We start from the raw sequence: 10,921 nt of genomic DNA, 5'->3' as shown, positions 1-10,921 counted from the left end.
AAGCTCTTCTTTTATTTCCCTTCACCAGTCTCCCATCTCATATTTTTATTTTATTGGCATGGTGCAGTCCTGTGATTTAAGGCTGGAGTGGTGATGGGGAACACTTCAAGCCACCTGTTCCCAGGAGCCCAAGGAAGAAGAGTCATATCAGGGGATTGGCTCCCAAGGGAGGCTCAGCTTTTTGTAGTTAGAATAATTGATTACTGGCTCCTACAAAAGCCTGAAAGAGAGGAGAAACCACCTTGCATCTTGCTCAATAGTAGCACATGCAATTGTAAGGGCAGAGCCTTGCCTTTTCTTGGTTTGCTTTGCCTTGCCCTTCTCCCCCCACTGCCCCAACGTCCTTGATGCTTCATGACTAAGTGATATAAAGTCCATCACAACTTGGGAAGCTGGAAAGCAGATCTGATCCACATCTACGTGAGTACCTTTTACTGGTACCTTCTTGGTGTCTGACCTGGTGACTAATTCAGTGTTTCTTTGCAAAATGAAACCACTTGAGTAGATGGGAGTAGGGGAAACTTTGCTCAGATGTGCTTAGTAACTGCAAGAAGTCCCATCGGCTGCTAGAGCAGTTATCATCCTCTCCTGGGAGCACAGCCCTGGCTCCTCCATTGCCTGGTTTACGGGCAGGTGTTGGGGTTGCTGGTGACACAGCAATAGTCTCCTTCATGTTTTGCATACGGCCTGACTTTGCTAGGCTTGCTTTGTGGGGGACTCCAGGTTTATGAGTCCCAGCAGAGTTTACAGTAGATAGTGGCATATTATCCTTTCAATCCAGTTGCCTTTTTGCTCTCTCCCATTGCTTGTCCAGCCTGGCCCTCTGGCGGCGCTCCCTGCCCTGCTCTTCCTGCATCCCGCTCTATCCTCATAGCTGATCCCTGGGATCCCACATCCTGGGAAGCCATCCCAGGGCACCTTCCCATGGGCTCTGTGCTTTGGTGGCTCTAGATGCCAGTTCATGTTGGTGGAAACTCTTCAGATGGCTTAATTCCCTCCCTTTCCCTAGTCCAAGTTGTTTTTTCACCCCACTGTGCTCAGGGAGGGTTACCCGGATGGCTTAGATCAATGGTTGAGCTGCTTTAGTTTATCAGCAGGGACTGCATCTCTCACTTTGATTCAGTGACGCTTTGGGGATGTTTTTCCCCACGGATATTCATCCCTATACATTACCTCTCAAGGAGCGAGGGCAGGTGCTGGCAGTCATCCCACCAAGGCGGGCAAGACATTATTACTTCAGCCTTCAAGGGGCACAACAGGCGGAAGCGAGAGGAGAACAGCTGAAAGATGGGGAAATGAGGAATGCTGAGATGATGGGAATATAAAACTTGTCGCTTTCTAAAGATTTTTTATTTTTTTAATGTGACAAAAGGTGGAAGTGAAAAGAAGAAGGAAGTTGCCGGTGCTGAGGAGAAACGTAACTCCCCCGGGGAAGTGCTGGCCGAGGGGCAGAGAGTTCCTCCAAGTCCGGCTGGGCATGGGAACCTGAGGGATGTCCCAGCTGAGGAATGGAGGAGCTGGGGTTCCCCTCTGGACCCACCCCATCCCACCCCACAGCTCCAGGCATCCCTGGGGAGGGAAGAAGCAAAACCTGATTAAGGTGCTGCTGGGGAAAGGTCTGGGCTGTTGTGACTGCAGAGTCCCTGGGGCAGCTGTGAGACAAGCAGTGTTCAGGATTTGCCTTCTTGTGGCAAATGCCACTGGGGTGTTCAGCTCATAATCATACTGCACCGATGGTTTTGGTCTCTCTGTCAGAGTATTTCCACCCAAAACTGAGAATGCATGGGTACGTGCCACTGCGAGCTCAAATTGGGGCTGTCTTCTTCAGGAACTCCCTCCAGGGCTGGGGCAAAAAGAACTGAACTGAGAGCAAATATGAGGCTTTTAGAGGAGAATTTTGCATTTTTCCTACATTGGAGTCAAGAGTGTTTTCCCATTGAATATTTGCAGGAATGTGTAGCCGCCCTTGTTTACTTTTTTAGAATAATGATTCCTTCACTTGCAGTGGCTCCAGTTCAACAAAATAATTAAATGTATGCAGAAATCCATGTAGGAAAAATACAGCTTTTAAGTGTGTGCTCTGCTAAGTCTTCAAATCCCACTGATGCCCAGTGATCATGGCTGGGCTGATGCTGGTTGGTAGCTCCTGTGTCGGCTGAGCACCAGTGCTCTCTGGGGTTGGAAAGTGGAAAGCAAGCAGCATCTCTGAAGGGCTAGAAAAGCAAATTTTGAATGTGAAATACTGCATTTTGGGGAGCTTAATACGGTGGTTTTGCTCATTTGCATCTTGAGATGAGCCAGAGACTCTTTTCTTCTAGAAAATTCTTTAACTTTCTGGTGGCCTTCTGCAAATATATTTAAAGTGAGAGAAAAAGCAGCGCTCTGCTTTGTCCCAGTAGAGATCTTGCATTCAGTGCAGTGGTGGAAAACATGTGCTCGTCCAGCATCACGGAAATCTCGGAGCACTATATGCTTGGCTCACAAAAGAGGTTTGGAGTTGACCTGCCCTAAGTGCTGGGGCTTGGGAGGGAAATCAGGCTGGGGGGGCTGTGAGGTGGGCGACGGCAGCTCACCCCTGCACCTCCTTACATGAAAAGTGGAAAGGCAAAAGCCTTTGCATGTGTCAAAGACCAGGCAGAGGCTTGAATGAACCCAAGGCATCGCAGCCAGATGCTCTGCAGAAGGATGACCCCTGTAAGCTGAGCCTGGGGTGAAGCCCAGGGGTGAAGCCCAGGGGTGAAGCCACCCATGTGCCATTGCTGGAAGAAATTGTACTCCCTGCTTTTCTGCTGTATATAAATTCTTGTTTGTACATGTGACTTGTTGCAAAGTCATTGCAGCTGTTAGCTGTTATCTCAGGAGGGGCAAAAGGAAAACTAAGGGTAGAACTAGAGTCGGTGAAAGGCTCAAAAGAGCAATTGGCATCACAGGCATCCAGCTGTGGCTCAGGCAACTCTTGCATTTTTTTCTTCAGAGTCCTTTTTGAGAGATTTTGCAGAAATCTGTAAATTCCCCAAAGAAAAATATGTAGGGGGAAGCTTTTTTTTTTCCCAACAATGAATGATGCCTTACTGTTTTGTAATATTTTAATGAGTAAATACTTTGCAAAACTCAGCACTTTTCCCAGGAGAAGTCACCTGGAGCAAGAGCAGAGGGGTATCAAGCGTGCAGTGAATCACGCAGAACACTGTGCCATATGAAGGCAGCCTCCGGCTGAGGTAGAATAACTTACCTAAGGATCAGTTATTTCCTCCTGGAAAGGAAGGTGACAGGAAGGGTTTGTTGGATGCTGCCATTCATGATACACTGTAAAATTCTTTGCGGAATTGTCCTGAGTTGGCCCCGGCACGTCTCTTTCCTGGGATGCCTATCCTTGACTTTTCTGCAGCTTTTCAGAGAGCTTGGCTGCTGCTTAGGCTTTTGTCATGCCACCTGTCCCTTCTTTCTCTGTTTGGTCTTTCCAATGGTATTTCATCTGACTTCTGAAGTCACACCTTCATTTTTTTTCAGGTGTAGCTTGTGTGTCAAGCCCTATTATCTGACAAATGCAAAATTGGTGATATTTTTAACTGTTACTTCTGGGAGAAGAATTGAGATTTCCTCCTGTTTGGAAAATAATTGTGAAAAACCTGAAGGCCTTCTGAAAGCATTTGTTGAATTTGTGGTTTTGTGGAGTCAGGAGGAGCAATTAATAGATTTCAGGATTTCTGTATAGTTTTTCTAGCTGTCTGCCTTAGTTTCAAAGCTTACAATGGGATAAGTGACCTTTTTCAGTGACCATTAGGTAGAAATCCCATACAATCCCCAAGTATTACAATGCTATCTTCATACATGCAGTACTTGTGGAGTTACCAACCTCCATGAAGAGCCAGAGGATGGCTCTGGAGAAAGGTGAAGTATCATGATGATAGCGACAGCAGTTGTGACTTTATAATTAAGTGACTCATACATAATACAATGTCACAATATATATATGTAAAATATAATGTGGCTTAATGATATAGAATTATAACACTAGTCTGAAGACACATCAGTTTGCTGTAAGTTGTAGGCATCCTAATCCCCGTACCCAGCATGGATGTGTGTTCTCCTAGCAATGCTGTCAGTAGTGTTCATGCCTTTGGACACCAGACAGGCTCATGTGGTAATGTGGCTTCCAGCTCAGAACTGGCTTATGGTGAGGATCTCAGAGTTCAGGCTGTGGGTCTGGCTGGACAGGGTGCCCTACCAAGTCTGCTTGGTTCTATACTTAGATACTAGATCCGCACTCTTCTTATCATGCAGAACCCCAAGTGTTCACATAGAAATATTTACAGACTTGTCCCTGACAACGGTACATCCATCCCTGCACTTAAGCTAAAGGGACCCGATTTTGCAATCTTCGCTCACATGAATGGTGGTGACACACCCCATTAAACACCCTCACAGACGTGCACTGGCACCAAGTGATTAAACTAGGCAAAGTGGCTGGTTCCCTTCCTTAGCTCGTAACTAAAGAGCAGGAAAAAGTGGAATAAACAAAGCAAAGCTGCCAAGTAGTCACGCAAGGCAAAAGGAACCAAGGAGCATCAGCAGAAAGTGCTCCAGGACAACACCAGCTGCAAGCACTTGAAGTTCAGGAAATTCTGCTCTTTAGGAAGTTCATGGTGCTGTTGCGTACAGCCGGAAACAGGCTGGGGATGAAGCTGTGCAATTGTGCCTTTTATTTGCTCAGCATATTTTGCCTCTTTTTACATAAAAGCAGCAAATGAGGAACTTGAAGTCCCTTCTCTCATAAAAGGTTTGAATGCAGAATTGTTTACGGGCTTTCTTCTTTTGGGCTGCTTCTACCTTACAGTCTTGCTGCTGTTACCCTGAAGTCTAGGGAAATGGTAATTACATGACCTGTGCTCCAAGCTTTTTCTGAAATGCCTGTGAAACTACAGAAGCCTTTGAGTTTAAGTCCTAAAAGATGAGACACTGGATCAGTGCTGAACAATGAGCCGCTGGGCAGGCTCAGATGTGGTCCTGTGCTGTGCCCAGAGAGCTTTTGCTGGAGATTTGGGAGATGCTTTCCACTGGGTATGCAGACAGGGCAGGAAAGATGCTCGTCCATCCCTGATTGCCCAGGCTTGGGCATGGGAACTGGGCTTGCCACAAGGTCCCAGGTGTGTGACTGGGGCACAGCAGAGAGGCTCTGGGGCTGCCCTGGCTTTACACAGTGAGAGAGCAAGATGTAGTGTTAAGGAGGTAAAAGCCAGACAGTCTGGGGGAAAGCAACTCCCTGGCACATGTGTCCTCTCCACCTTCCTTTCCTCTGAGTAATCTCTCCCAAGTTAAGTACCTTTACAGTAAAAAATGCAGCTGCTGTTTCAGGTTAGTGGTTTCTGAGGCAATATCATTGCCTCATTGTTTATTGGGTTTCCTGACTGCTTAGAGCGAGCTGGCTTGTGTGGAAGCCACGTTCTCCTGTTCATCCCCTGCCCGTCACCAGGCAATGGCACTGCGAGTTGAAAGCACATCCATGCAGGATGCTGCCTGCCAACTGCTCAAAAGTCTTGCTGAGGCCAAGGAGATGCTGAGATGTTTGAAGGCATTTTTTTTCTTAAGGATTAGAGCAGTCCAGATTATATAGGAGGCTATTTTAAGACGACTGACTTGCTTAGCTTTAGGTCAGGTGAACCAGAATTGGGGGAAACCGAGGCTGGGCTTACCAGGGACGGCACAAAATGCTGGGATGATGGGCAGAGAGAGGGATGCTCAGCATGGAGAAGCATTTCTGCACCACACAACCTGGGGATGCTCGTGGGTATTGGGGAATGAGGGAAGCGCAATGAGTACATGGAGTAGGTGGTCCCCAGCTTGCTGAACAAATGTTCTTCCCAAGCTACTATATTTGTATACCACAAGCCAAGTGATTTCACTTTCCTGCTTAAAAACAAGCCCCCTAAAGTTATGTTGCTGGTTGCTGACACTCACCAAGCAGCAACCCCTCCTCTCCCGCGGATAACCTTGGGCAGGACAAATTCTGCCTGGGAGTGAGGGGCCGCAGAGCTGCGTTGCTACCCATTTAATTGTAACCAGATTCCCCTAGGAAGGTCTGCTGAAATATTTATAAATAAGATAGCCAGCAGCTGCTAACGCCAAACAGGAAATTTTAAGCCGAACAAACTTTTCCACGTTTCTAAGTGGGAAAAGTAAACTGTAGCTAAGACCAGTATTAAAAAAAAAAAGTCTAAATAGCAACAGGCTTCTACTGTTCCATATCCTGAGAGAAGTTCATGATTTCTTGAAATCTTAGTTCCCTCCAGCTTGGCCATTTTCTGTAAGCAGTATGTCTGCACAGTTATACAGAAGGTGGCTCTAAATTAGAAAATTGGGTTATACCTCCGCATGTGTAATGGTACAGCCTTTAGATTGGGTTTACATAGTGAAAAAGGGCCACTGGGAAGCTTTCAGTGAAGGTATATATGTTGTACCTGCTCTTGTGGTAGCTATCCATCTCAGGAGACTGGGATTTTAAGCTGTTGGTTAATGTAATTTGAGGAGAGAGAGGAGAAAAAACCCAAACCAAAACAAACAAAAAAACCACACACAAAGAAAATACAGAAATTGAATGGAAATCAACGAGCCAGGGTTGAGGCTGGTGGGAGAAGTGGCCACCCAAAGGAAAGGAGCCCGGTTTTGTCTTGCACTTCACATTTTGGGCTTTTTTTTTTTTTTCCCCTCCAAGGTTTTTTTCTTCGGTTTTTATTTTTTTTTTTCTGCTCATTCATTACTTGGTATTGAGACAATATTTTTAAGCACTAAAACATAGACGAAAGGTAACAAATCTTTGTGGAATTATCTGTTTTAAACAGCTTCTTCCATTTACGAATTGGCTAAATTCATCTTCAGGAAAAAGTTGTTTGCTAAGCTTTTGAAAACTGATTCGTGGACTTCATAGTAAATGGTACTGAAATCGCATATTAATTCTAAAATTCTTCAGATCAAGCATCTTCCAAATGGAGAAGTAAAGATCTGTAACCTTGAGTCTTTTGGGGAATGAATCATCAAAATAACTCAGTCTTTACCATCCCTGCTGTGGCTTTCTTACACGGATATTTTTATGAGCTTCTTTTTCAATCAACTCTGACTCCTGTGTTACCTTAATGGAAAGAGAAGAGCTTTCTAAAATCTTGAGCTTATGCCAATATCTTTTGTTTGTTTTCATCTTCCAGCTGTTGGTAGCAAATCCTTACCAACTACTTCTATGCGAGTTAATTTTTTTTGAAATGAGTCAATGGTGTGTGGTGAGCTTGGCAGTAAGAGTGCATAGGCTGAACTGCACTTCACTGTCTGGGTGGTTTTTGGTAAGCAGCATGCATTTTAAGAGGCAAAAAGATTGTATAAGGAAATGAAGTGTTAAGGATTCTTCTAAATTTTAGAGACTAATAGTAGCAGGATCTTGGGAAGGCTTTATTACAGTATAAAATGTGGAATTCAGCGGCAAATTTATTCATAGCTTTTCTACTTGAATGGACTCTACCTGGTTTAATTCTGAGTGGGAAATAAAGCACACAGGTGGGCAGCCCTGTGAATGCTTGATTTTTATCAGGAGACTGTGATGAAGGAAGGTCTCAGCCTGGTGTGGGATGAAGGGGACCATTGCTGGCTGGATGGTCTGAGACATCCATGGTGCCCAGAGGTCCCTGCCAGCTTCATTGAGAACGTGGTGCGCTACGTTGCCAGCTCACCATCCAGAAATTCATGATACAAGAAAACTGCGGGAGTCTTATCCTTTAAAAATCCCAGTTTCCATTCTGTTGATCACCTCTGGAGGCTGCTGTTAAACTTTTGGCTTTTAGGTTTGGTCTTTCTCAGTCGTTACCTAGGTACCCTGGAAAGATGCATGTGGGGCAAAAGAAAGGGTTCAGTCTCCTTCCTTTGAAGGCCGGTGGTATCAGCACTGATCCTGCCTGGGCTTTCCCCACAAAAAAACCAGCCCTTTGCAATTACTCTTTTCATGCTGCCACTGCAGATGCTACATGAGAAACAAATCTGAATTTTTCAGCAGCCAGAAAGACACCATGGCAGCTGAAAAGAAAGGTGGGGAGCTTTGGGTAGTATCCACATAAATGTCTTCACTCACAAGAGTTTTAAATAGGTTATCTTGCTAGTTGTTTGTCACCAGGTAATCAATCCTCCAGCTCCCTTTAATGCTGAATCTCCCTCAGTACACAGGTTTGCTAAGGGCTGGTCTGCCATGCTTGAGTGAACTTTGCTTGGAAACTGCGCAGAAGTCTGTGTTTGTCCTGTTGTGGAAAGTGAATATCTACCCTAGACCTCAAGTCACCTGCGTCAGAGGCTTGACTTCTTCTTCCAAGTTCTGGCTGAGTAATATGTACAATGTGCAGACTCCTTGGCAGCTCCCTGCTGCCACTGCACCCTCCTGCTGTACCCTTTAAAGCATCACTGGGTGTTCCTCTCCCTGCTTGGAGGTTCCCTGGGCCAGAATGGGGGCCAGAATGGGCATGACAGAGCATGAGTCACGAGTTCTCCATGTTCTGGTATCTGGTACAACTTTCTGAGTCTAATTTAAACCAGACACTTAGTGAGAAAATGTGCATCTGAGCCTCTGCAGATGTGTAGACGGTCAGGAGGGGCACATCTTAGCAGAGGGAGAGGTTTTGTCTCACTCCTAGTTAATGCTTAAGAGCTCCAAGTGTCATCAAGTGAGGCTTGAGAAAGCAGTTAGAGCATTTCACTGCCACCGGGTAAGTCTCTGAGGTCTTTGATGTACTCTTAGATGCAGATATAATAGTGTGAAGCTGGGCTAGTCCACACATACCTTTCTTTCAGAGGTATGGCTTTCTGAAATCCTTAATGTCTTTACCCAATGGCTGGTCGAAGTCTTGATATGAATCTTGCACGCATAGATGAGTAGATGATCTAAGGTCTGTGTTTCCCCAGCTTTGTGCATCTAGCACCACTGGAATGGCCTCAGCTCTTCATTGTGTGCTGTCCTGTGACTCTTGTGTAGATTCAGATGTCTCCATGGTCAATGTCTTCCTCTTGCCACCAGGATTTAGCAACATCTAAACATCCACATGCAAGACAAAGCAATTGAGCTGCAGTCAGATACCACTGCTGTGACAAGGAGGTCTATTTACAAGTCTAGTTTTGTAAAGCCAGTAACTAAATCCATTTTTTACATAATTTATGAGAATTCTGGCTTCCTACCACTAAGCTATAACTAAGAATGCAGTTTAGAAGAAACTTTACTTTCCCCAGGATGTGGTGCTGTATGGCTTTGGGCTGCAGATTACTTTTAAGTCTCCGCCCATCAGCTTGGACAGGTATTGCCTGACTCCTACACAACTTTTTAAAATTGTATTTATTTTAATATGAGTCCTAAGGTGCTATTCTGATATTTTTCTCCCAACTCCCATGTGATTAATAGGAGTTGACAGGAACAGTGATGCTGAGAACCAATTTTGCAGGGTTTGGGGGAGAACACTACATGGGAGTAGATAACCATGTCCTGAAAGGCAAAGCTGACTCACTCCAGACCAAGACAAACATTGAATCAGGAACACGTTGGTCTCCACCATCCACTGCCAAACACAAGATTCCAGATGGTTCAGAGCAAGAGATCACCATGGCAGCTTGAGAAGTAAGACATGGAAAAAGGAGCAAGCTACAGATCTAATAACAGCTGCCCACTGCAGATTGGGTTGTTTAAGGTAAAGGCAAACTGGAATGTCCATAAACAGTGAGAGGAAGGTTCCTGGCCAAAGCACCGTGTGCCAGGTTCCAGCTGAGGTGGCATCACTCCACATTGCCTCGGGTGCTGGAGCTGCAACACTTGGAGATCTGTTCTGGAATTTTTATTACATTCAGGAGCAAATTAGATCTGGTTTAGGAATTTTCCAGTAAAATCCTTCTTTGCTGGGAAACGTTGATTCACTGAACCCAAACCGTAGCATAATAATGAGAAAAATTTCTCATTATATCCTGCATGGGCTGCTTGGTAAGAGAGACGGTGACCATCACAGCATAGTTCACACAGGCTTAAGACACTGAGGTTGATATTTCAGGCTGGATTTAGGCTAGAGAGGATCTCATCCATACCTCAGGTGCAACTTGGTGGTTTCCACCCTTTGAGAGATGCAAGAGGCCTCCCAGCTCCTCATATGGACTTGGGCAGTGCCATGAACTGAAGGCTGAGGAGCATCAGAGCTGGCTGGCTCCTTACAAAGCCCAAGGAGCTCTTGGAGACCAGAGGAGAGGGTATGGCTGATCACAGGAGATAAGGCTTAATAGGCTGGTCATGAGACATCCCTTAAGCACACAGAACTTGCTGGAGACTTACAACAGGTGGAGGTTAATGGGTTCACATCTGGTTTTGGCTCCACAATGCAGGGAATTAACTTGTCAGGTTTAAACATTTGACATCTATTATGGTTCCACAGACTCTTCCCAGTTGCCATAGTGGAAGAGGAAATAAATTGGATTAAATCCCCACATGCATTAAAATGTACTATGCCTGTTTACACCCTGCTTCTAATACTTCACCCACAGAGCAATGACTCCTACCTCAAAATTATTTTCTTCCCTGAATTCTGGGACTGTACCAGATGCTCACCAGGGATGGCAGCTGATCAGAGAGTGATGGAAAAGAGGAAGAAATGCTAACTCCTGGTTCTGGGCTGCTCTGCAAAGGGTGGCTTTTCTGTTCCATGATGGAGGCTTAGCTGAGCAAGGCTGTCCCACTTTCAGCAGGACAGACTCTTGAAATAGTTTACCCTATTGATTAATCAAGGTTCCTATTAGGCAGACTCTCAGAACTGGACCCATCAGAAAGAATGAGGCTCTGCTGCAACTGGAGGCTGTGGTTGAACCTACTGGCATCCACACAACAATGTGCAGGTTGGCTGTATTACAGGGCGGTAGACTTGGA

The sequence above is a fragment of the Caloenas nicobarica genome, chromosome 13, assembly GCF_036013445.1.
Source record: "Caloenas nicobarica isolate bCalNic1 chromosome 13, bCalNic1.hap1, whole genome shotgun sequence".
Taxonomy (NCBI): domain Eukaryota; kingdom Metazoa; phylum Chordata; class Aves; order Columbiformes; family Columbidae; genus Caloenas; species Caloenas nicobarica.
The sequence above is the reverse complement of the archived record's forward strand: the minus strand, read 5'-3'. Positions refer to the sequence as shown.